This window comes from Lampetra planeri, chromosome 30 (genome assembly GCF_965212315.1).
Source record: "Lampetra planeri chromosome 30, kcLamPlan1.2.h2, whole genome shotgun sequence".
Lineage (NCBI taxonomy): Eukaryota > Metazoa > Chordata > Hyperoartia > Petromyzontiformes > Petromyzontidae > Lampetra > Lampetra planeri.
Genome location: NC_136136.1, coordinates 3,623,785 through 3,648,005, shown reverse-complemented (window position 1 = coordinate 3,648,005; position 24,221 = coordinate 3,623,785). Strand labels below are relative to the sequence as shown.

Below are 24,221 nucleotides of genomic sequence, written 5' to 3'. Positions count from 1 at the left end.
CAGAGGACGTGAACTGCGGAGTGCAGATGGGGCGATGCACTCAGTGGGTGTGCAGTGGCGAGATGGACCGACTCATCGGCAGAAATATATCGATGACTTCAATGATCGGTTATCCCAGCTCGACTGGCTTGCACAAGCCTCGTTCGTGCACATAAAGAGACAAAGATCCCCCGTATAGCCTGAACAGACTTTTGGGAAAAGTGTTGTTTGTGGCCAGCACCACGCCTCCCCAGTGGCGATGTTTACACACCGCACCAGTACACTAGGTAGTCAATTTAGGCTGAGTCGACCTAGGGGAGGCCCAGAACCGATTCAGATAATCGTCGCTTGTGTTGGCCGTGAGCGTGAATCGAACTCGGGTCGCCGGGTTCGTGGATCAGCGCGTTAACCGCCACACTACCGCTCCCCACACGCACCCACACACACTCGCGCTCAAGAGAGGTCAGTGTTGGCGTTGGGGGTCAGTGTGGCAGCTCGAGGCAGAATGACCCGGGCGGTCTGTGTGTGTGTCAGGCGGAGTGGCGACTGTGGATGGTCCACAGGGTGAAGAAGGGTGGATGGGTGGGTGGGGTGAGCGGGAAAGGTGTGGGCGATGGGTCAGTAGCTGGGTTTTATGCGAATGATGTGGCTGTGATCAGAGGGGTTTTACTTTTTTCTAGAAATTTTGTGTGTGGTGCAGAGTGGCGAGTCTCGGTGGCAGCGTGGGTGATGCGTGGGCCGTGTAGGTGAGCGGGTGGTGTAATGTGTCGGTGATGGGTGAGTAGGTGGGTGGTGAGCGGGGTGATGTTGCGGTTAGTTTGAGGGTACTGGGAGAGTGGGTGACTCGTGAGTGATGGGTGAGTGTCTGGTTTGTGTCGTGGTGTTGGGAGAGTGTGTGGCTTATATGCGATGGGTGATTATTCTGGACGGTGTGATGATAGGGAGAGTGAATGGGTGGAATATGTTGGGTGAATTTGTGAGTGAGTAAGTGAGTGAATTCGATATGGATGTACGGGTGGTATCTGTTTAGGTGGGTGAGGTGTGCGTGTGATTATCGAGTGAGTGAAGCGTCTATGTGATGAGCAGATGAGCCATTGAGTGTTGTGTGTGCACGTGTGATTAGGATGAGTGAGGTGTGTGTGTGTGTGCGCGATTGATTAGATTGTATTCCAGAGTTTGGTGTGTGAGAGTATGAGCGGGCGTGTGAGTGTAACGAGTGAGTGTCGAGTGTGGTAATCGTTAGGTGGATGAGTGGGATGAGTGAGTTAGTCGAATCTGCGTGAGAGTGATTGAATGAGTGAGATGCGGCTGAGTTGAAGTGAGTTGATAATGGTTCCGGTGTGCGGTGTGTGTGAGAGTGAGCGTCTGTCTGTGTGGAGCGGTCCGTGTTCGATTACCGCTCACGGCCCACAACGGTGATGATTATCTGAACCGGTCCTGGGCCTTCCCTAGATCAACTCAGCCTCAAATGAGCACCTGCGGCGGTGTGAAAACATCGCCACGAGGGAGACAAAGGCGGCTGGGCGTGGTTCTGACCACCCATCCCCTCGTGTGCCATGCGGCCTTTTTAGGTGCTACTCGCTAACAGCACTTGCGCCAGAAGTCTGTTAAGGCTATAAGGGGGATCTTTGCCCGTGTCTGTCTCTGCGCGCGCGTGTGTGTGTCGGTGCGGCTGGGTGGGTGGGTGGGCACGTGGCGCTGCGAGGCGCGGGGGAGGGGAGAGACATTCTCGCAGTGGCGTTTGGGGTGGACGGTAGAAAAACCAGTCGGGCCACGAATGTCACCGTAATGGTCCAGAGTGAGCAAGACTGGTCCGGACCCCAATGATACATCCAGACCCGGGCGCAGCCCCCGCAACGCCTCGCTCAAGTCCCTGCTAGCGGAAGGACCCTTTGTTTTTTTGTTCACTGCTGCGAGCTTTTGGCGATACACCTGCGGTTTGGTATTTGGTCTACTCTTCCACGTTGGGTTAGGCGCCTTGGAGGAAAGAGGTGGGAGTACCCACACTTTACCCCCACCGCAAACGGCTGAATTGCGGCGCACCCATTCGTACAAAGGCAGTGGGAATTAAGTCACCATTACACCGATTATATCATAATAATATTAATAATTTACAAGCATTAATCAATCCACTGCTCAACAAAGCTTCTCAACGATGCAGTGTTTGTTTGACTATACTTCACCACACTGGTCAATGCGGGTTGATACTTAGGGGCCGCCCATAAATGACGTCACGCGATTGTGGACGATTTTTGACCCCCCCCCCCCCCCACTTCGTCACACGGCGTTATAAAAAGTCAGGCCCCCCCCCTCAAATATGACGTCACAAAGCTCTGCCCCCCCCAAATAAAACATGCTTCAGATCGCTTTAAACTATTGTCATTTTAGTGCGTATTTAATGTGGCGCTGCACTCTGATGCTGTAGGAGTGTTGTTATAACAATTCCATATTTATTTAAAGTTGCGCATTTTTATGTGACGTCACATTTCTCACCCACCCCCCCCCTCGTCACACATCGTTACAAATGTCTGACGCCCCCCCCCCACCCCCCCCTAGGTGCGTGACGTCATTTATGGACGGCCCCTATGACAATGGCAAGAAACAGCAAGGCGCCATAGATATTGTTGTACTGTACATGCACGCACAGGTCTGCGTTGGCCGACTTCTCGTGCTGTGTAAGGAGCGCTCTTACCAGTACCACGTGGTGCAGCTATTGAGCAGCGTATCGGCAATCACAGTCAGAATGTGTATGTCGGCTAGAGGAATTCGATTATCGATTAAGCTCTTCGTCGCAGGTGTCCAGGAGGGGCGGGTCAGCAAGCTACAACAACAATAACAACAATAACAACAACAACAATAACAACAATAACAACAACAATAACAACAATAACAACAACAACAATAACAACAATAACAACAACAATAACAACAAGTTACAACAATAACAAGTTACAACAACAAGCTACAACAACAATAACAACAACAATAACAACAATAACAACAACAATAACAACAATAACAACAACAATAACAACAACAATAACAACAACAATAACAACAACAATAAGTTACAACAATAACAAGTCACAACAACAAGCTACAACAACAATAACAACAACAATAACAACAATAACAACAACAATAACAACAATAACAACAACAACAACAACAAGTTACAACAATAACAAGTTACAACAACAAGCCACAACAACAATAACAACAACAATAACAACAACAACAATAAGTTACAACAAACAATGGGAAAACACGATAGGAGTGTTAAACAGAGAAAAATGTGAGCAAGTCACCACGTAAAAAACTATATATTTACAAAAAAACGTTACATATATCCGCTTTTTCCACACTAAATCCAAGCTTGGGCAACGCAGAAAAAGCAACAACAACAACAAGAACAACAACAACAGCAAGTGACAACAACAGCAAGTTACAGCAACAACAGGTTTCGAAAATGTGAGCAAGTCACCAAATATAAATAAGTACACATTAACAAAACAATTATTCCATACGTCCACTTTTGCCACACTAAATGCAAGTTCGTGCAACCCGGCACAAACAACAACAACAACAAAGTCGGAGAGCACGCCAAGACAAGAACACCATCCCTCGAGAGCACGGCAACGCATCAACACTGAACTACACGGCAATCCTGACTGCCCGATGAGACCCCGACGGTCGAAACCGGTTTTGCTTGCGAAACACACAACGCCGCATCGTTTCACGACGTCGGTAACGCGAAGCCAACGGCCCCACGGACTGCCGCTGCTGCTACCGCTGCTGCTGCTGCTGCGCTCGGTCACGCTGGCAACGCGTTGAGCGGCTTGTCGCCAATGTCAGAGTGAAGTCGCGAATCACGACAGGAGGACACGTGGGTATGGGCTGAAACGAGCATTGAATTCAGGTGTGGTGCGGGGTGGTGGAGGGGTGGAGGATACAGAATGATCGGAAAAAACTCCGATCCAGGTGCCTAGCTCCTCCCCCCCTCAACCAGTATATATACAAGGTCGGGTCTCTTGGAATTGATCTTTACTTGATACAGCAATCGTGCTGCGACGGTTCCACATGAAGACGGAAGCTTGTGATGCCTCCGAAACGTCGTGATTTTTTATTTTACTTTTATCAATTTTATTTAATTTTTTTACCTACGTGACTTTACCGACAAAAAAACGAAAGCTTCAAATCTAGAAAGAATGATCGGCGTCTCTCCTTGTGTTCGCTCGTACAGCCTGTGGCAACGAAGGCGCTCGTCTATTGTGTCCGCGTGAGTGTAAACACGTTCGAGACGCGTGCGACGATACAACAATGGGTAACCTCGTCTCTCTAGGCACTCTCCCTTCAAGTCGAACTCCCCCCCCCCCCTCACTCTGGGCTCCAAACGTCTGAGTGACGGACGTGCGGGCATTGGTGCTTAGGCGGCCCATCCATTGAGGACGTCCGCAAAAAGAAATCTGTCAAAACTTGACCCCTTCCCATCCCTCCCTGTACGCACGCGGACTTTGTTTATCCTATAGAGCGGCCGATATTTAATCCACGCAGAAACGATCAAGGATTAATAATATTAACGCGTTTAAGCAAACGGATAGTCCACCGCCGGACTATCTAACTAATTTGAAGGCCAATGTAGACGAATTATTATCGAGGCTTCACCCCCCCTCTCCCCTAGTTGCCTATGCGTACATTGTCAGTAGACCCCCCATACGCAAGCGTATGCATTTGTGTTAACACCCCCTCCCCCCTCCATGCGTACGTACTAAATGGATAGCCCCTTATCCCTCGTACACGGCCCTGAGGCAGCGGTGGGACATTCCACGTTCCTATGGCGGGGCGCGAGTGTATCCGTACGACAACCCACTGTTGACTTCCCCCCACAAAGTAGGCATTCGTTTTATCGACCGCCGCGGGAACGATGGGCTGAGTCAAACTCCGGAACTCGTTCGATATCGCCGGAAGCTCAGCAAGTGTTTAGCCTGGTGAGTACTGATCTATCCTGGTGAGTACTGAACTAGCGTGGGGGACTGCCTGGGGAGTTCTGGTTGTTCCTGGACCAAGACATGGCGGTCCAGCAATGGATTATTGAATCCACCTGTACGCAGATTTGGGACCGTGACTTTGTCCAGGAGCTCTCTGGCATCATCCCGCACGGCACCAAACGCCTCGTTCACGGCATTGTCCCCCCCAAAAAAAAAAACACATCCCATTTGAGCGCGCGACCCTCCCGAGCCAAGTCATCTTGACAACTCAGGGGTTTCCTGGGTTAAAAAAATATTATTAATCATAATTAAACAATCCGCCGATGTAAGCGACGCAATTGCCAACTTCCAACAATGGCTCGTGACTGCAAAGGCAATCAACGCTCACCAATGTGGGTCTCTGTGAAAGTCCACGGGTCTCTGTGGAAGTCCCATAAGTGTCTGTGCAAGGCGATAATAGTTGTCTGTGTGTAGGTCTCTTTGTGGGTCAATGTGGGTCTCTGTGAAAGTCCACGGGTCTCTGTGGAAGTCCCATAAGTGTCTGTGCAAGGCGATAATAGTTGTCTGTGTGTAGGTCTCTTTGTGGGTCAATGTGGGTCTCTCTCAATCTACCGGGTCTCCGTGTGACTCTGTGGGTGTCTGTGTAAGTCTCCGAGTCGCTTTAATGCCTGTGTAATGGGTGTGGATGCCTGTGTAACTGCGTGGGTATCCGTGTAAGAGCAGTGACTCTTGTGCAAGTCAACGAGTCTCTATCTAGTACATGCAAGTCTGTGTTATTTTGCTCGTCTTTGTGTAAAGTCGATGGGCTCTCTGTGTGAATCTGTGAAGCTATGTAAATTGGTCTCTATGTAAGTCTACGGAGGTCTGTTTAACTGTGTGAGTCTTGTGTAAGTTGATGGGGGTCTCTGTGTAAGTTTCTATGTAAGAGTTAACATCTCTGTGTTTTTTTCTGTTGATCTCCTATGCCATCTGTGAGTCCTAGGGGTCTCTATTATTCTACATATCGCTACCTACACACGTCTGTTTGTATTTGTCTGTGTAAATCTATCAGTTTGCGCGAGTCGTTGGGCCTCTGTGTAAGTGTGCGACTCTTTGCTGCGTTATTCTTTACACCTTCTGCTCCGTACGTTGCGTCCTTGCGTTCTCTCGCATCTCATCAATGCTCCCAACAAAATAAAGGCTCCCTTCGTCGATTGGTTTTCGGGCTTGTTGTTGTGCGTCTATTTTTATGATTTGTATCTATGGGGAGTGGTACTGTAGCGGTTCGCGACCCGAGTTCGATTCCCGCTCACGGCAACCAACACCAGTGACGATTATCTGAACCGATCCTGGGCCTCCCCTAGGTTGACTGAGCTTGAAATGAGTACGTCGTGCGATGTGTAAAATAAAATATAAATTTCACCACCAGGGTGACAAAGGCGGTCGGGCGTGGTGCTGTCCAGCCAAACCCCTTTTGTGCCGTGCCGGCCTTCATAAGGGTCTACTCGCTAACAGCACTTGTCCCAACATGCTGGTAAGGCTATACGGGGGATCTTTGTCTTTTTGATCTACATTGTTTTTCTCTCCCTCTCGCTCTCGTAGTCCAATCAATGAGCGTCTACATCGACGGTAAATTCACCCCCCCACCACCACCATCTCCACCAGTCCTCCACCGCACCCCCGGCAGTCAATGTGTGCAGGGGAGAGAGGCACAATCGGGCGGCGTGGACACGGGGCAGCCCACCCCGTGACCTGACTCAGGGTCGCACCTGCGCGCGTCCGTCCCGACGTCCATCCGTGTGGATCGGGCGCGCGGCTATTAATAGACATGGGGAGGAGGTGTGGGTGGGTGGGAGGGTAGGAGGGCACGGGCAGAGAGAGGAGAGCCACACGGAGAGAGACACAAACGCGACAACAATAACGACGGTACAATCGCCGATCAGCACCGTTGGCTACGTACGGTGCGAAAGAAGTTACACATACATAGAACAGGCAGCCATTCTCCGCCAAGTGACGGAGACGTCACCACGGCGCGTTCGTGCCAGGCTAGGTGCATAAGCCGTGCCCTTCCGTCGTGCCGACTGGATGTGTTTTGTTGTTAGCGCCCTGCGCTCTGCTCGTTGTGTTGTAAGCACCAGAACGTCCGCCCACAGTTGTTGCTGGAGGACGACTGCCACAGGCACACAAGTGATAAACACAGCAACCCACAGAGCCACACACACACACAAAGACAAAGACCCCCCGTATAGCCTGAACAGACTGTTGGGGCAAGTGCTGCTGGCGAGTAGCACCTATGAATCCCGGCACTGTGGCACACGAGGGGGTGGGTGGCCAGCACCACGCCTGGCCGCCTTTGTCTCCTGAGTGGCGATTTTTGCACATCGTACCAGGTACTCATTTGAGGCCGAGTCGACGTAGGGGGGGGTGGGCCCAGGACCGTCACTGAGTGTGGGTCGTGAGCGGGAATCGAACTCGGGTCACCGGGTTCGTAGCGTCTCGCCACCCACCCAGCTGCCCACTGCATAGTTTCTCGTGCAGATGTCTGCTCCATTGACGACAAGTCACATTACCATAGGACTTGCATATCATTTACACAAGCCAAACGAATGTTTTCCCCACTCGCATGATTCTATGCATGCATTGTAAGAAGCGTAAACATCGATTTGAATACAGGATATGCATTACTACATACTATGTGCTCACCCAACCATCTACTCACCTATACCCCCACCCATCTAACTTCTTACCCACTCAACGACCATTATACCGAACCACCAACCTACGTACTGACCCCCACCTAGCCACCCATCTACCCACCTATCTATCCACCCACTCACCTACCTAATTTCCATCTACACCTACATACCTTCCCAACTACCCGCCAACCGATGTAGCTACGTAGACAACCCACACGCCTCTCTAAAACTCACCAACCTTCTAATCCCCGCCACTTAACCACTCACCCACCGATCCACCTACCCTTCTACCTACCAACAACCCAACCACCTATCTCCTAACCGCCCACCCACACGTGGACCTAACTAGTACCCACCCTAACAGGGTTGTTCAACCTGTTGACGATCAAACCACGCATTTGAAACGGCTCTAGGCCTCCCTCCTCTCGGTCGACTCAGCCTTAAACGGGTGCCTGCTGCGGTGTGTAAAAACATCAGAACTGGGGAAACAAAAGTGGCCAGGAGTGGTGTTGGCCGGCAAACCCCCCGCCTACCCCCCCCCCCCACCTCTAGTGTGCCGTGCCGGCCTTCATAAGGCGATGCTCGCCAACAGCACTTGGCCCATCAGTCTATTGGAGGCTATACGAAGTGGGGGGCATCTTTGTCTTTGTTTACATGTAAACACGGCGCTGCGAGGCACCTGGTGCACTGTCTATATGTACACACACACAAACACAATGGCACGGCGTGGCACACACCTCCACGCGTACTGTTCACGGGGTTTACACGCAGCGCTTAATTGCAGCGAGAGAAATCCGGAAGCGTTGTTCCACGCCATGATTATCCACATCGCCCATGCCCTTCCATACACCTGCTGTCAACCCCCCCCCCCCCCCCCAAATGGTTTCAAATGGTGTGGCGGCTCTAACATTGACGATGTTTTATCGGGCGAAATTGCCCCCTTCCCCCTCTGAAGATGAGTGAAGAACGCTGCTCTATTGCGTTGTATCATTCGTGTGCAGGCGAGAGATGGAAGCAAGTCTGGACGTCAAAAAAGAATCAACGTCTCATACCTGACCCTAGACCCTATGGAGTCGAACATCCCGGCTCCAACTTTCCACGCCGCACAACGATCGACCGTCAACCGAGTCGGGGGTCGGGCATTGGCCGACGCTGGCCACGCATCAAAGATTCGGCGACCTGCGATGTGGAGTGCGGTCACGAATCCCAAAACCATCGACCGCATCGTGAACGCCTCCGCCGCTGCCGCTCATTGAAAGAGAGGGAAACGGGACGAGATCCACGCTGCTTCTGAAACAGGCAATTGAGGAGTGGATAACAACATCTACAATTACATCTTTCATCTGCTGATGTTGATCCATGCGATAAAAGAAGACGCGTGTTCGGCACGAACCGTGTACGAATTCACCCTCCCACGCCCCCTCACCCCGCCACAACGATGCGATTAATCGTCACGAGTGTAGAGTCGATGAAATGACGTCTCAACTCGATTCTTCGCTCGCACCGCTCCACTTTCTTTGGCCCGAGCTCTTCCCAACAACAATAACAACAACAATGACCTCGCTCAACTCAAGGAGGGTGTTACACTCTTATCGATTATTTCTTCGATAAGAGCGCCGTTTGTTGTTGGCCGTTTGATCGCGTTGGCCCGTTGCGCCTGTGCTCGAACTGTGTTGAAAAACAATCGCTTAATCTACATCATTAGACCTCCTTTGCCAGTACCAAAATATAATAATAGGGTTATTGTGGTTAATGCACACATGATTCCTTGTAAAAAGGTTTCAGTTTTGTTGCCAGAAAAATGGGGAAAACCCCTATTATTATTATAATCGATTAATCGTCACAATCATTGAATCGGTTATTACCGGCGGGGTTTTTTTCGTTTTTAGTTTGTCTGTTTTTCTCGTTAACTCGCTGTCTCGTTCGTCTCGAAGGCCTTAGTGTATATAACATCACCATATAATTTACTTATAATTTACATACGTTTTAAATAATATCGTCTTGCATACACAACTCGCCATGTGTATTTCGTCGTGTCAAATCGCGAAAGAACCATCGGAAGTGGACATGAGAGAACTACTTCTGAGACCCCTCCGAGTGACCTCGAGTAGCCGCGATCGAGACCGGTGCATTCCCTCACGCCCTGCGACCGAGACTAATGTCAGTCACGTGACAGCAAAACCAATCTTGTTTTTAATTCTCAAAACTGGAATTTTTACCCAGATGGGAAGGTCGCGGTGCTGAGATGTTAAATACCTCACCTGGTGTGCAGGAGGTCGTGGGTTCCATCTCGACCGTGACGCCTGCTGCTGCTGTATATTTGGAGTTTGTGTGTCTCTCTCCCCGTGGTTCGTGTGGATTTTTCTCCGGGTCCTACGGTTCCCCCCCCTCTCCCCACATTTAGAAGCATGCGTTTAGAGTATTTGGCTGCTATACATTTCCACATGATAAGCCACTTCGTTGAGCTATCATTTGCGGGCATTTCGCTTCTGAAAAAGAGCTGTATGGCTCAGTGGGCTGTACCTGGTAAAATAAAAAAAAAATGGAGTGTAATCGAATTTTTATGTTTCCAATTCATTGGTAAGTATGCTGAGGCCGTCAACCTACTTACGCTTGATACACTGGGTTAATCAAGCGTGGCAGCAACATGGATGTGAACCCAGGTTCACAGCAGCACCAGTTCAGAGTCTCATGGCATCTTCAGTCCCACGGCCACCTTGAGAGGTATGACAATTGCTTTCAAATCATCGTGCAAACGTTCCGTGTGGAGTGAGATAGACAATGCAAACGAGGCAGCATTAACGAGACGAAATGCACGAGGCAGTACACACGAAGACAGTCAGCAGGAATACGTAGGATAGAATTTAAAAAAACATCATATACTATTACATAATTATAATCTATGCCCCGAGTTTCTTGGCTGGCTGTTGGCTCGGTTCCTCTTCATCCCCAACGATAACCCACATTCTGAAAGGTTTTTTTTTTAGAATAGGTTTTCCCCTTTTTCTAGCAACAAAACAGGTGTTAAGATGTTAAAACACCAAACTGGAACCTTTTGCAAAGAATCACGTCTGCATTAACCACAATACTTGTGGTCAGAATGCAAACCAAAAACATACTCTGAAAATATATGCATTGTCTTTGAAACTGATTGGTCCACGCCATATTTGGACTGCATTACTGTACACACGTGTTGGAAATTCCACAATGCATTTATTATTCATATCCTTATCTTCAACCTTCACCAACCTGCGCTGACCAGTGTGTTAAAGTATGGTCAAATAAATAACTCCCACCCCATGACCCACACGGTTGCAGGGGGGCCCTCAACCATCAATGGATCGATGAAAAGAACGTACGTCACGTGTGTAAAGTACATACGTACACATACACAAGTCTGCCCATGTATGATCCTTCCTGGGGTTAACCAGACTCCACTGTGCGAAGAGCTCACAGACCGTTGAGAGATCTGAGCTGATGTGGTAAGGAAGAATGTGGAGCTCATGGGACTCGCCGATGACTGGTACCAGCGGTGTCAAGATCGGCCTCTGTGGAGGAGGAGGCTCGTGAAGGACGCGACTGGGAAATTGGAGGCAGTCGCCCTCCAGCAACAACGGAGGGCAGGTGGAGCGACGCTCACAACAACGAGCGGAGCGCAGGGCAGTTAAAACGCAACGAGTTGGCACAGTAGGGGGGCACGGGTGAAGCATCTGCCAGTCATTTCAGTCAGTCAACCCATAACACCTGGGTCTGTCCCACGACCTCCGGCAAGTGATCCTCCCACACTTGACGTAGCCTCAAGGTGCATCGAGCCCGACTGAAGCACCGCCACTTCGTGGCGAGCGGCGGTTGTTGTTGGTGTACGCGAGAACGTGTTCGTATGTAGATGCTCGCTAACAGCACTTGCCCCAACAGTCGTGTTACAGGCTATACGGGCGATCTTTGTCTGTGTATGATTGTGTACACGTGTGTAAGTGTCTGTGTGTATCCGTTTCACCGTGCGTGTGTCTGTATGTACGTGTAGCCTTTGCGTCCCCCTTCATGCCTTCTGTAAGTGTGTTGTACAAGTGTGTCGACTCAGCCTCAAATGAGTATCTGGTGCCTTAGTATGTGTGTGTACACGTGTGTCGACTCAGCCTCAACTGGGTATCTAGCGCTGCGTGTAAACATTGGCCACTCGGGAGATAAAGGCGGCCGGGCGCGATGCTGACCATCCACCCGCTCGTATACCGCTCCGGCATTAACAGCCCTTGCCCCAACGGTCTGTTGAGGCTATCCGGGGAATCTTTGTCTTTGTGTGCGCGTGTGTGAGTGGGCGTGCGCGCGTGTGTCACGCTCGTGATAGCAATCCTGTCACTTCGCGACTTATCGCTCCGAGCAATCGTTGCGTGAAATCGGCAAAAAATATTTCTCTCTGTCCCTCTCTCCCTCTCTCTCTCTCCCCGCGCCTGCGCAGGTCTCATCCAGAGAGAGAGAACCTTTTTTATCGCCCCTACATCGGCTGACCGTGGAAGTGAGTGTGAGTGCAGGCACAGCCGCGCATCGGCTTCTCCGTGTAACAAAACAAAAAACCCTCGCGGAATTGTCAGAGCGAGCGAGCGAGCGCGCACGCACGCACGGCGCAACATATCGGCCCAGTGCGTCTCCCCGCGTTCGAGTGTCCTGCTGGTCACGAAACCTCTTCGTGTTGCCGTGCCGTCCTTAACAGTACGCATGGAGGTCGTGGGTTCGATCCCGATCCCGATCCTGACGCCTGCTGTATGTTTGGCGTCTTTGCGTGTCTCTCTCGCCGTGGTCGCGTGGATTTTTTTCTCCGGGTCCTCCGATTTTGCCCTCGACATTGAGAGTCAAATCAACAGCACGCGTTGACAGCATTTGGCCGCTATACATTACCACGCGATAAGCCACTTCGTTGAACTATCATTTGTGACCAGGTCGTTTCTGAAAAATAACAATATAGCTCAGTAAGACTTATCTGGTAAAATAACAAAGATAAAAAAGTTTATAGTTTAGTTTATCGTGTAGTAGGTGCTGCTCGCTAACAGCACTTGCCCCAACAGGCTGTCAAGGCTATACGGGGTGCTCTTTGTCCTCTTTGATGTGTTTATTTGAAGTTGTAAAGTGCTCGTAGCACGTTCAGCTCCCTGCCCTTTGATAGTCACCACTTGAAGGGAAGACCAGTTGTGGGTACCGTGTCAGACTAACTTTGGCTCTCTCCTCCCTCCCTCCCTCTCCTTCCTCCTTCATCCCGACTTTCGGCGCACACACCACATCAGGCAAATCAGCCCTTGGCAGACAATCGGAGCTCATCAAAAGACACAACATCAACGTACGGGCACGGTGCGTACATGTACCTGTACGGTATGTTGCATAACTCAATACAAACATAAACACTCGCCCACTTGAATCCCCTTACATTTACACACTGCTGTCAATTCATTGGTGGGTGAAGGTGGTTACTGTACCACAATGTGGGTCTGCCCCGTGCCTTAAAGTGCACCTAGCCTGGCACAAGGGCAGTGGTGCTGTTATTGCCACTTCAGGGCTATTGTGTAAGTGTGTGCTTGCTTACGTGTGGACTCCCATGGTAAATTGAACTCCCATGGTAAATTGAACTCCCATGGTAAATTGAACTCCCATGGTAAATTGAACTCCCATGGTAAACTGAACTCCCATGGTAAACTGAACTCCCATGGTAAACTGGATTCACATGCTTAGGGAGTCGGCTGCCAAAATAACAAAGCAGAATAAAAAAAGAATACTGAGCGAAAAAGGCCGTAACGAAGCACTGGCCTTAAAGAGCCGCATGCGACTTGGGAGCCACGGGTTGTCGACCCCCCCTGCCCTGCCCCAGTCACTGGTGCTAATCGCGTAAGCATGAGCACTGGGGAGACAAAGGCAGCCGGGCTTGGTGTTGGCCAGCCTGTGTCGATTATACGGGGAGGTTTTGCCTTTGTATGAATGTCTGCGTGTGTGTGCGTGTCCTTGCACGTGCGCGTGTATGTGATGGTGGTGGGGGAGAGGTGATTGGCAGCGCTCTAAGCGGGTGAGTAAAGTGCCAAGTACCTTCACTCACACGCCTGTACGTCCCTTTATGTGTATATTTAATCACAATACGTGAAGGAACACGCGCACGTAAACCACAACAAAAAGACAACAAAAATTCACGTTCTCTAGAAAGCTCTCACGCGGGCTGATGCAAGCTCGCCGACGCGGCAGCTGTGATGGGCAAACGCCGACTGTGTCGCCTCTTGCGTGCACGCACACGCGTGTGTATGTGTAGCTGTGCATGCGTCTGAGATGGTGCGTCTCTGTGTATGTGTGCGTACTATGCGGGGAGCGGTGTTGTAGCGAATAGCGCTACGCTGCGCTACGATTATCTGAACCGGTCCTGGGCCTCCCCTAGGTCGACTCAGCCCCAAATGAGTACCTGTTGCGGTGTGGAAATATCGCCACTAGGGAGACAAAGGCGGACGGGCGTGGTGCTGGCCACCCACTTCCTCGTGTACCGTTCCGGCCTTCATAGGTGCTCGCTAACAGCACTTGCCCCTACAGTATGTTAAGGCTATACGGGGGATCTTTGTCTTTATATATATGGGGAGCGGTGGTGTAGCGGTTTGCACGCTGCGCTCCGAACCCGGCGACCCGAGTTCGATTCCCGCTCACGGACAACACCGGTGACGATTATCTGAACCGGTCCCGGACCTCTCCTAGGTCGACTCAGCGTTAAATCAGTGCCTGGTGTGAGGTGTAAACATCGCCACTGGGGAGACTAAAGTGCGAAATAAAGAATACGATTGTAACCGTGTGCTGCTTGGAAGCGTAATGCACTCGTTAATTCCATGCCTATACCATGCATCGATGGTGATTCACTTTGAGCAGCCAATAATACCTTCTTGGATTAACATTATGGACACATGTATGTTGCTTAATCATTAAATAACCCAACTGATGATAGGTATTCATTGTAATTTATATGACTACATTAACACCCCCCCCCCTCCCCCGGTCTTCGCACCTAACTGGCTCACAAGTGACATCACCTCTGCCCCCGTCTGTTTATGTCCGAAACAGGAATTCTGGCCGTCACCTGATGATGCTGGTTGTAATTACCGGGGAAACGTCACGGGGCTCCAATAGTAAATGTTGTGGGTTTACTCTCCAACACACTGCTGTGCTGAACCAGTGACGAAGATGAATCCCTGCAGTCACGAAAGCTTTAAATCGAAATTTAATTATTTTATTGTTTTATTTTTATTATTTTATTACTTCCCTTCTACGTGACTTTACCGAAAGAACCAAGAAGATGAATCCCTGCAGTCACGAAAGCTTTAAATCGAAATTTTATTATTTTATTGTTTTATTTTTATTATTTTATTACTTCCCTTCTACGTGACTTTACTGAAAGAACCAAGAAGATGAATCCCTGCAGTCACGAAAGCTTTAAATCGAAATTTAATTATTTTATTGTTTTATTTTTATTATTTTATTACTTCCCTTCTACGTGACTTTACCGAAAGAACCAAGAAGATGAATCCCTGCAGTCACGAAAGCTTTAAATCGAAATTTAACTGCCGTTGACCTCTTTGTAGTTTATCCGCGGGGGGCTACGTCGCACGCCGTGCGGTCGCGTGTTCGCAAGAGAGGCGTTGTAATCGATACGCGCTGAGCGCGTGTCTCCTTCGCATTCTTCAGGCGTCTCTTCAAGAGGAATACGGTAGCTTCCTCGGCATTTATTTTTTTCTCTTTCCTTGCCCCGCGACGGTATTTGTAATAGCAGAAACGGCAGAGGTATCGCGGAAGGGATTTTTTTAATTTGTATTTTCTTCCCAATGATGAGCAAAGTTCAACACGAAACCGACCACGTGGCTTGCCCGTTGAGCGAGCGGCTCGCAATCCGAACGCAATGCGAGTTCAATGCCTGGCTGGAGGTTCGCGGTCAGAGTCTTTATTTTAGAAGAGGAGGTATTGGATGGGCTGTGGGAGTTCTTTTTCACAGATGTCTTAAACCACAAGATAACCTCTCAAATGTGGCATTGTCTAGTCACGGGTGTTAGACGAGAGAAGGCCACAAGACGAACATCACAAAGGCAATGTTAATATCCAAAGCATGAATAGCTCTGCTTGAGAATTTAGATTTCAGTAATTTCTGAAAATTATTTCAACTACAAACTTTCATTTCAGATGGAACATCTCGTTTGAAAGGGTTCTCCAGTGTCCAGTAGTTGGCTCATCCCATCCGCTATCCCTCCTCGGTCGATGCACTGAGCAGCATTTTCTCGTCCCCCGCCATAGGAATGTGGAATGTCCACCAATGTATCAGGGCTGAAAATAGAAGATAAGCACCGCCTCGATGCTCATTCGAGCAGGAAATCACCTTGACTTTTGACTGGCACAGGTACAGAGCTTTGGCATTCCTTTGCTGGGTGTAAGGCCTCAGCCAAATCACTCATCTGACAGCCAGAATAATGTCTCTAACGTGCGTATCTTCTGTCTTTCGTCCACCGATGGGTAGTTCTATTCGGTTATTTCCAATTCAAAGCGGTCCTGATGCATACGCTGTACACAGTACATTTCGAATAACTTACTCAAGTCACTGCTGACGCAAAGTCCTCCTCCACTTGCGAGCTCTGCAGATCGTATTTGCTCTACAGACGCGTTGGAAGTACCCACACTTTACCCACCACACGCGACCTGTTGTTGTTGTTGTTGTTGCTGATCGACTTCACTGTGCTCCTGCCCATCTGTACTGCAGGGTGTGGACAGATGCGCTGGTGGGAATTTGAACAGCATTTTACCAATTATTTGTTTAAACCACCGAGCCTGTGGTTGAATCGAACCGGCGACGTCCGGATTGCTGGTCCAGTCCGCTAAACATTACGGGCAGCCACGTTGGCGAGATGTTAACTATCTCCCCTGGTATACAGGAGGTCGTGGGTTCGATCCTGACCCTGACGCCTGCTGTATACTTGGAGTTTGCGGTGTCTCTCCCCACGTGGTCGCGTGGAATTTTCCTCCGGCTCCTCCGGTTTTTCCGTCCACATTTATAAACACGCGTTTAGAGTATTTGGCTGCTATAAATAACCACGTGATAAGCCACTTCGCTGAGCTATCATTTGTAGCCAGGTCACCTCTGAAAGAGAGTTACGTAGCTCAGTGGGCCTTACCTGGGAGAATACAAAATAAATAGTTCAGTTGTTTTAAACACGCCACGCAAACTCCCACTGCACGCAGTCAATTAAACGCACATATCCGTGTTTTTCTTTGCTTAAAAGCCCATACTCATCATCATCCTTCACGTGAGACACCCTCTGTGGTGGAGTTCTGCTGTAATATATCTTTTTTTGCAGAGGAGCGTGCTGCGTCTGAGGGTATGGGGGTTTTGGCACTGCGCATAAATTCTGATCGTTATCTGCCCGTAGTTGCAGTTGGCTATTGCACAACTCAGCCAACTACAAATGTTCCCCGTATAGCTTGAACATACTGTTAGGGCAAGTGCTTTTAGCGCAGTAGAGTAACTAGCGTGGGGGTGGCAGGGGGTGCCTTGCCCCCCCCTCCCCCCGGTGGCCAAAGCTACGAGTTGGGGCCTTCTTGGCCATCACCATGAGATTTGTTTCCAAACAACATTGTCAAAGAACACAACCTATTTTGCGAAGACGGAACGCCCCTACAGCGTTGCATGTTCGACACCGTGAGCCTAATGATGCGATTAGGCAGGAGACGTCGCGATACATAGCCTAGGTGCGAGAGAAATTAAATACTGGGGCCCCAGCTGATCGATTGAAGCATCCCCTGAGCTGATAATGTCGTGCCTACGCCACCGTGTTCGATACGGCACACGAGGGGGTGGGTGGCCAGCACCACGCCCAACCGCCTTTGTCTACCCTAGTGACGATGTTCACACACCGCTTCAGGTAACTCATTTGAGGCTGAGTCGACTTAAGGGGAGGCCCACGACTGGTTCGAATAATCGCCGCCGTTATTGGTCTTGAACGGAAGTCGACTCATAACCGATTCAGATAATCGTCACCGTGAGCGGGAATCGAATTCGGGCGGCCGGGTTTGTAGCGCAGTGCGCTGACTACTGCGCCACCACTCCCCACGACTCATCCACCACCACGGCCGCCACCCCTCTCCACCGAGTGAGTCACGCTGTGCTGTCATGCCTCCGACCTCGCTCAGACAGCCTCCTGTCTGCTGTTGGCATTCCTTTCCCGTGCGTTCATTTCACGTTGCTGGACATGATGGGGATAAGTTTATTTTTTATTATTATTATGTTATTTATTTTATTCCAAAGCCAAAGCGATTTCGTTCTCAAATGAGCAATGGGTGCGGTGCTCGCCTCCTGTTTACAGCCAGTGAGCCAGTGGTGGAAATTCCACGTTCATATGGCGAGTTTTTCCGGAGTACAACCACTTTTGACTTCACAATCTGGTACACATTTTTAGCGCCCCCCCCCCCACCGCGTGAATGATAGACTGAGTCCAACGCCCAACTGGGATTTTAACTCTCACCCTTGCCATTTGGAGCATTCCTTTTCAAGGGCATCTGTAGAGTGTGGAGGAGGAGGAGGCCAAATTCCCTCCAGAGGGGCTTCTCTGGAACTCCCTCCGCTGGAGACTCTTGCGCCAGCAGTGGCACGAGCTAAGCAATTAAAGGGCTACACATTCCCACGTAATATATATAAACAGTATACGTAATGTATTTTGGCTGGCCATCGAAAAAAGACGGTCACCACATCGCGCGCTTTCAGATGCGCTCCTGCGGCCGTCTGGAACGTTTTTCCTTCCGATATAAGGAAGCCACGATGAGCACTTTGAAATCATCTAGGTTGAAAACGAATTTCGTCAGAGTTGCTTTTCGTGTTTGAGTTGTTGTCCTTCCCCCGCGCATCCGATTAGCACGGTTGACTACGTACGGTGCGAAAGAAGTTCAACAGGCGTACATAGCTTGCTTGAATGACTGTACAATCGAGGAGCACCTAGCACCAGCTGTTTGTATGGCTGCCAGGTGGATTGTTGTTACATCGAACGATCGTGAGAGACGGTGACGACTTGGGGAGGCCTTCATCCAGCAGTGGATCGATCGTGATTGATGATGACGAGTGGAGAGATGCATTTTAGCAAAGTGGGTGCAGCGATTGCTTCAATAGCATCCGCCGAATGCTGTGAACTTTACAGAGGTGTCCACAGATTGTGTTACATTTAAGTCTGAAAACAAGTGACCATATATACACACGAACGATCTCGTAATATTTCGGGAAGCTAAGCAAGTTTGAGCCCGGTTATAAATTAGAAGCCTGGAAATTCCAATGTGTTGGACTGGGAGGTGGTTAGTACGTGACGAAAATTATTGAATCCATCTGTGCAGCGCTTTTAGTGTGACCTTGTCCTGGACACCGCAGTTTCCTGTCTCCCACGTGAAGCAACAAAAACACATTCCGACGTGAGACCCTCTGACATTAACGACCACGTAGACCAGCGTGGTGAAGTATGGCAAATAAAAATATAGAAAAAAACCCACGACGGACGTGGCGTGGGAAGGCTTTCATGCAGTTGTGGATTGAAAATGGCTTGAATGCAGAGTACGTAATGCAATTGTATATATGTAATATATACAGAGTGGTGTACGGAGTTCAATTCCTGGTTGTGGGCTAACACAGCCCATCATCCTTTCCCCGGGTCCATAAAATTAGTACCATGTTGTGGAGGAAGGCAACGGTGATCGGCCCCGGAATAGGATTGTGGAATTTCCACCATCGGCTCAGTGGCTGTGAACGGGAGCTGAGCACCATTGTAGGGGGCTCATTTGATTATAGAGGGGTTTTTTGTTTGGGTTAGATCGCGTAAATATATAAATGTGTCGTCAAAACCCGCCACCACCCGACACAGCCAACTAGTAATGGTTGTCACGTAAACAGAACGGGGCCAATTCGTCACTAGTACAGCATCACCGGTGTGTTGGAGAGCCAAGCCACAACATTTACAATCTGAGTGCCAGATGACAACCCTTACGAGTTGGCTGTGTCGGGTGGTGGCAGATTATAACGACACATTTATTTATGTACGCTATCTAACCCAAACAAAAACCATCTATTATGGATGACATTGGTCGTGAAAGCCTCCGCCTACGTGTTAAAGTGCTCATTTGAGTTGGAAGTCACTTTGGGGGCGAGGTGGGGGGGGGGCTGCGATCGAGAGTGAGAGGCAGGAGATCCATCCCAGGTGACGGACGCCGTCTAAGTCAAAGGAATGCATTGTTTGGACTTTTTTTTGTCGATGAGAGACACCACCACTACTCGACGGGTGATTGAGTCGAATGGCACCCCGCCCCTCACACCCCGCGACACCCCCAGCCCCTCCCCTCAACCCCTCCCCCCCACCAACACACCACCCACCCCTCAACCCCCCCTCACTACCACCAATACACCCCCAGCCCCTCCCCTCAACCCTCCCCCACTACCACCAACACACCACCCACCCCCCCCACTACCACCAACACACCCCCAGCCCCTCCCCTCAACCCCCCCCCCCCACTACCACCAACACACCACCCACCCCCCCCACTACCACCAACACACCCCCAGCCCCTCCCCTCAACCCCCCCCACTACCACCAACACACCACCCACCCCTCAACCCCCCCCCACTACCACCAACACACCACCCACCCACCCCTCAACCCCCCCCCACTACCACCAACACACCACCCACCCACCCCTCAACCCCCCCACCACCAACACGACAAGACGCTACGAATCTATTGGTTTAACACGTAGAAGGCTTACGTGACCAATATTATTCATAATAAAACGGTGTTATGGGTTCGATCGCGTAAAATATAAACATGTCGTTAACCCGCCAGCACCCGACACAGTCAATTAGTGAGGTTTGTCGCGTAAAGAAAACGTGCTAATTAGTTACTACTTCAGCCCAACGGTGTGTTGAAGAGTAAACCCACAGCATTTACAATTTACTAAAATTGTTTTTATTTTGCCAGCTAAGTCCCACTGAGCTACATATATTGAGAGCGCTCTTGTTCAGGAGCGATCTGGTAGTTGAACGATGTGGATAATTATCATTTGGAAATGTCTAAAAGCAGCCAAACACTCTCAAGGCTTTTTGTTATTGTTGTTGTTGTTGATGATTCTAAACGCGGAAGGGGAAACTCAGAGGACCCGGAGAAAAATCCACGCGACCACGGGGAGAGAGACACCGCAAACTCCAAATATACAGCAGCAGGCGTCAGAGTCGGGATCGAACCCACGACCTCCTGTACACCAGGCGAGGTAGTTAACATCTCGTCACAAACTACCCACCCTGATCTGTACAGTGTTCATGCTTGTCATCTTCGTCTCGTTCGTCATCGCCTTCATCATCGATCAGCCAATGGCCCTCTCTGACACCTCCTCCTCTTCATCACCATCCTCCTCGTCATCACCATCCTCCTCGTCATTTTCATCACCATCCTCCTCGTCATCACCATCCTCCTCTTCATCACCATCCTCATCTTCATCACCATCCTCATCATCACCATCCTCCTCATCGTCATCACCATCTTCTTCCTCGTCATCACCATCCTCCTCGTCATCACCATCCTCGTCATCACCATCCTCCTCGTCATCACCATCCTCTTCCTCGTCATCACCATCCTCTTCGTCATCACCATCCTCGTCATCACCATCCTCCTCGTCATCACCATCCTCGTCATCACCATCCTCCTCCTCGTCATCACCATCCTCCTCTTACTTGTTCTCGTCTCCCAGTGCAGGGGTCCCTCCAAGTGATTTTGTTGGAGTCAACTTTAGTTCGAGGAAATTGAGTAGAATCCACACTGAGTCGCGTGCGTCTTTGCCGACACTCTTTTCGACGTCGATTGTCATCCGTGAAGCGGTTTTGCTTTTCCCTCCGGTTTTCATTCGCTTCGTCGTTGTACATTTTTGTGATGTTTTCTTTTTACTCTCATCATCATGCGTGGCCAGGGTCAATGTTGCAAATGAGATCCATCCCGAGTCTCTTGCCTTCTCACCACGTGGTCCAGCAGAATCACCCAACACGGCCAGCCTATCCCGAATCACTCTCAACCACTCCCCATTGTCGGATGTATGTACATTGAACTTTTTTCGCACCGTACGTAGCCAACCGCGCTAAACAGCGTTGCGGGGGGGGGAGATAAAAATAAACACAAAAAAGCAGTTCAAAAGAAATGAGTTTTTATTCGAGATTTGAAAGTTCATAGCTCCCAGTGGCTTCCAAATATCGGAGGGAAGAGCGTTCCAGACGACCGCAAAAACGCGCATTTGAAAGCGCGCGACGCAGTGGCCGTCCTTGTTCGATGGCCAGTCAAGCTGCGAGGAGGATGACCGAGGTTTGTGTTACTTGACGAGATCAGCGAGGTATTGTGGTTCATTTGCGGCGAGCACTTTGCGTGCGTAACGACGGTGACCTTGCAATGTGTTTGTTCGGCGAGCACTGTGATGGACAGGGTGGGATATCGCAGGACCCGTCGCGACTCGTGCCAGATAGTTTGTGTACACGCTGCACCTCGCTGATGTTTCTTTTGCAAGACGTCCCGTAGAGCAGTGAGTTGCAATAATCGAGCCTTGACTCACATTATCCCTCCCCCCACTCCTCCTCCTCCTCCCTCCTAGACATCTTTGTCAACGTCCTCCTCTTTCCAAATCGTCCTCTGGTCCCCGTACAGAGGTCACTTCCCTTCGTCAGGCGACGAGGGGCAATGTGGACCGACTGGTTTTCAATTGCGGAGACGCGGAGGGGCACGGATGTGGGAGCCACGCTACCACCATCACCCGCTCATCCTCCTCCTCCTGCTGCTGCTACTCGTTCTCAATGGGCCGTGCGTGAACGCAGGCCGGCCTGGGGAGTGAGCTGTTGCTGCTGCTGATGATGATGATTAGTTGATGATGATTTTGAGTATTACTACTGATGATGATGATAATGTGGATGATTGTTGGTAGAGATGGTGGAGATGATGATGATGATTACTGCTCATGATGATGATGATTTTGATTATTACTACTGATGATGATGATAATGTGGATGATTGTTTGTAGAGATGGTGGAGATGATTATTTTCATTATTCTTACTGATGATGATGATAATGTGGATGATTGTTGTTAGAGATTGTGGAGATGATTATGATCATTACTGCTGTTGATGATGATGTTGATTATTACTACTGCTGATGATGATAATGTGGATTATTGTTGGTAGAGATGGTAGAGATGATGATGATGATGATGATTATTATTAGTGCTGTTGATGATGATGATGATGATAATGTGGATAATTGTTAGTAGAGATGGTTGAGACTGATGATTATTACTGCTGTTAATGATTGTTACTGCTGCTGATGATGATGTTGATGATGATTATTGTGAGTACAGATGATGATGGTGGATGGTGGAGATGCTGACGACGATAATTTGTATTTTAACTAATGATGATGCTTATTATTAATTATGCTGCTGCTGCTGATGATGATGCTGACAATGATGAATTATTACTCCTGCTGCTGATTTTTTGTGATGATCACAATTATTATTTCAGATTATGGTGGATGGCGGAGATACTGCTGCTGATGATTATGATGCTGATGATCCTGTGTATTACTGCTGCTGCTGATTATGATGATAGATAGATGGTAAGTATACTCCTGCTGCTGATGATGATTATGCTGCTATGATTTCACAACCGGCATCTGAGCCACGAACCAGACGGCCCCGATTTTCAATTCCGAGCCAAAGCTCACATCAGTGGCGAGTGATATGCGCGAGCGTCTCCTAGGTCGACTCGGCCTCAAATGAGTACCCAGTGCAATGTCTGTGAGCATCAGTAGTTGGGGGATGGGCAAAGGCGGGCAGGCGGGGTTCTGACCAACAACCAACCAACCCCTTCGTGAGTCGTGTCGACATCGTTACTCGTTGCTCGCCAACAACAACAACAACAACGCCGTTCTGCTGCTGTTGTTGCGTACGGTGGCAGCGACGTGCGTGTGAGCTCAGTGTGTTGCGGCGATGTCGTCAAAGTCTTCGCCGCGGTGGCAAGACGTCAAAGAAATGCGTCTGTCAATCTAGAATCGAGATGATGATGATGATTCAAAAATGCATTGCCTCCCAGCGGCTTCCTAGCGTCGGAAGGAAGAGAGTTCCAGATGGTCAAAGCAGCGCATCCGATCTCTGTTCGATGAGTAGCCAAAAGCCGCTGCAGCGAGGAGGGCCGGGAGTTGGCGTGATGATGGGTTACGTCCCGTGACGAGGCCAGCAAGGCATTGTTTGCTCTTCTTGGTTCTTTCGGTAAAGTCATCACGTAGAAGGGAAATAATAAAATGATAAAAGTAAAACATAATAAAATCATTCTCACGACGTTTTGGCCACAACGCAAGCAGCCGTCCTCAGGTGAAGAACAGGTCTGTCGGGAAGACAGCGTCTGAATGAAACACCCCAGGCTTGGAGCGTATATTTAAGCTGGGTTGGAGGGAGAAGAACGCCTTGACAAAATAATTTGCATATCAAGAGGAATTTAGCATATTTATGGGAAATACATTGTTTGCTGTTGCA

General features: G+C 49.6%; 1 protein-coding gene across 3 annotated transcripts in view; it reads left to right on the top strand.

Moving 5' to 3' along the window:
• Positions 1–12,035: 12,035 nt before the first annotated feature.
• The window catches only part of LOC144728808 (protein kinase C epsilon type-like), a 133,271-nt gene continuing 121,085 nt past the window's right edge, over positions 12,036–24,221 (top strand). Inside the window, exons 1-2 of one of the 3 annotated variants that reach the window (XM_078608477.1) lie at positions 12,036–12,155; positions 12,919–12,982. The gene's annotated coding sequence lies outside the window, so the exon portion shown is untranslated. Of the gene's footprint in view, positions 12,162–12,271; positions 12,350–12,918; positions 12,983–24,221 lie in introns of those variants that run through there. The other 2 variants (XM_078608476.1, XM_078608478.1) reach the window with 2 other exon arrangements.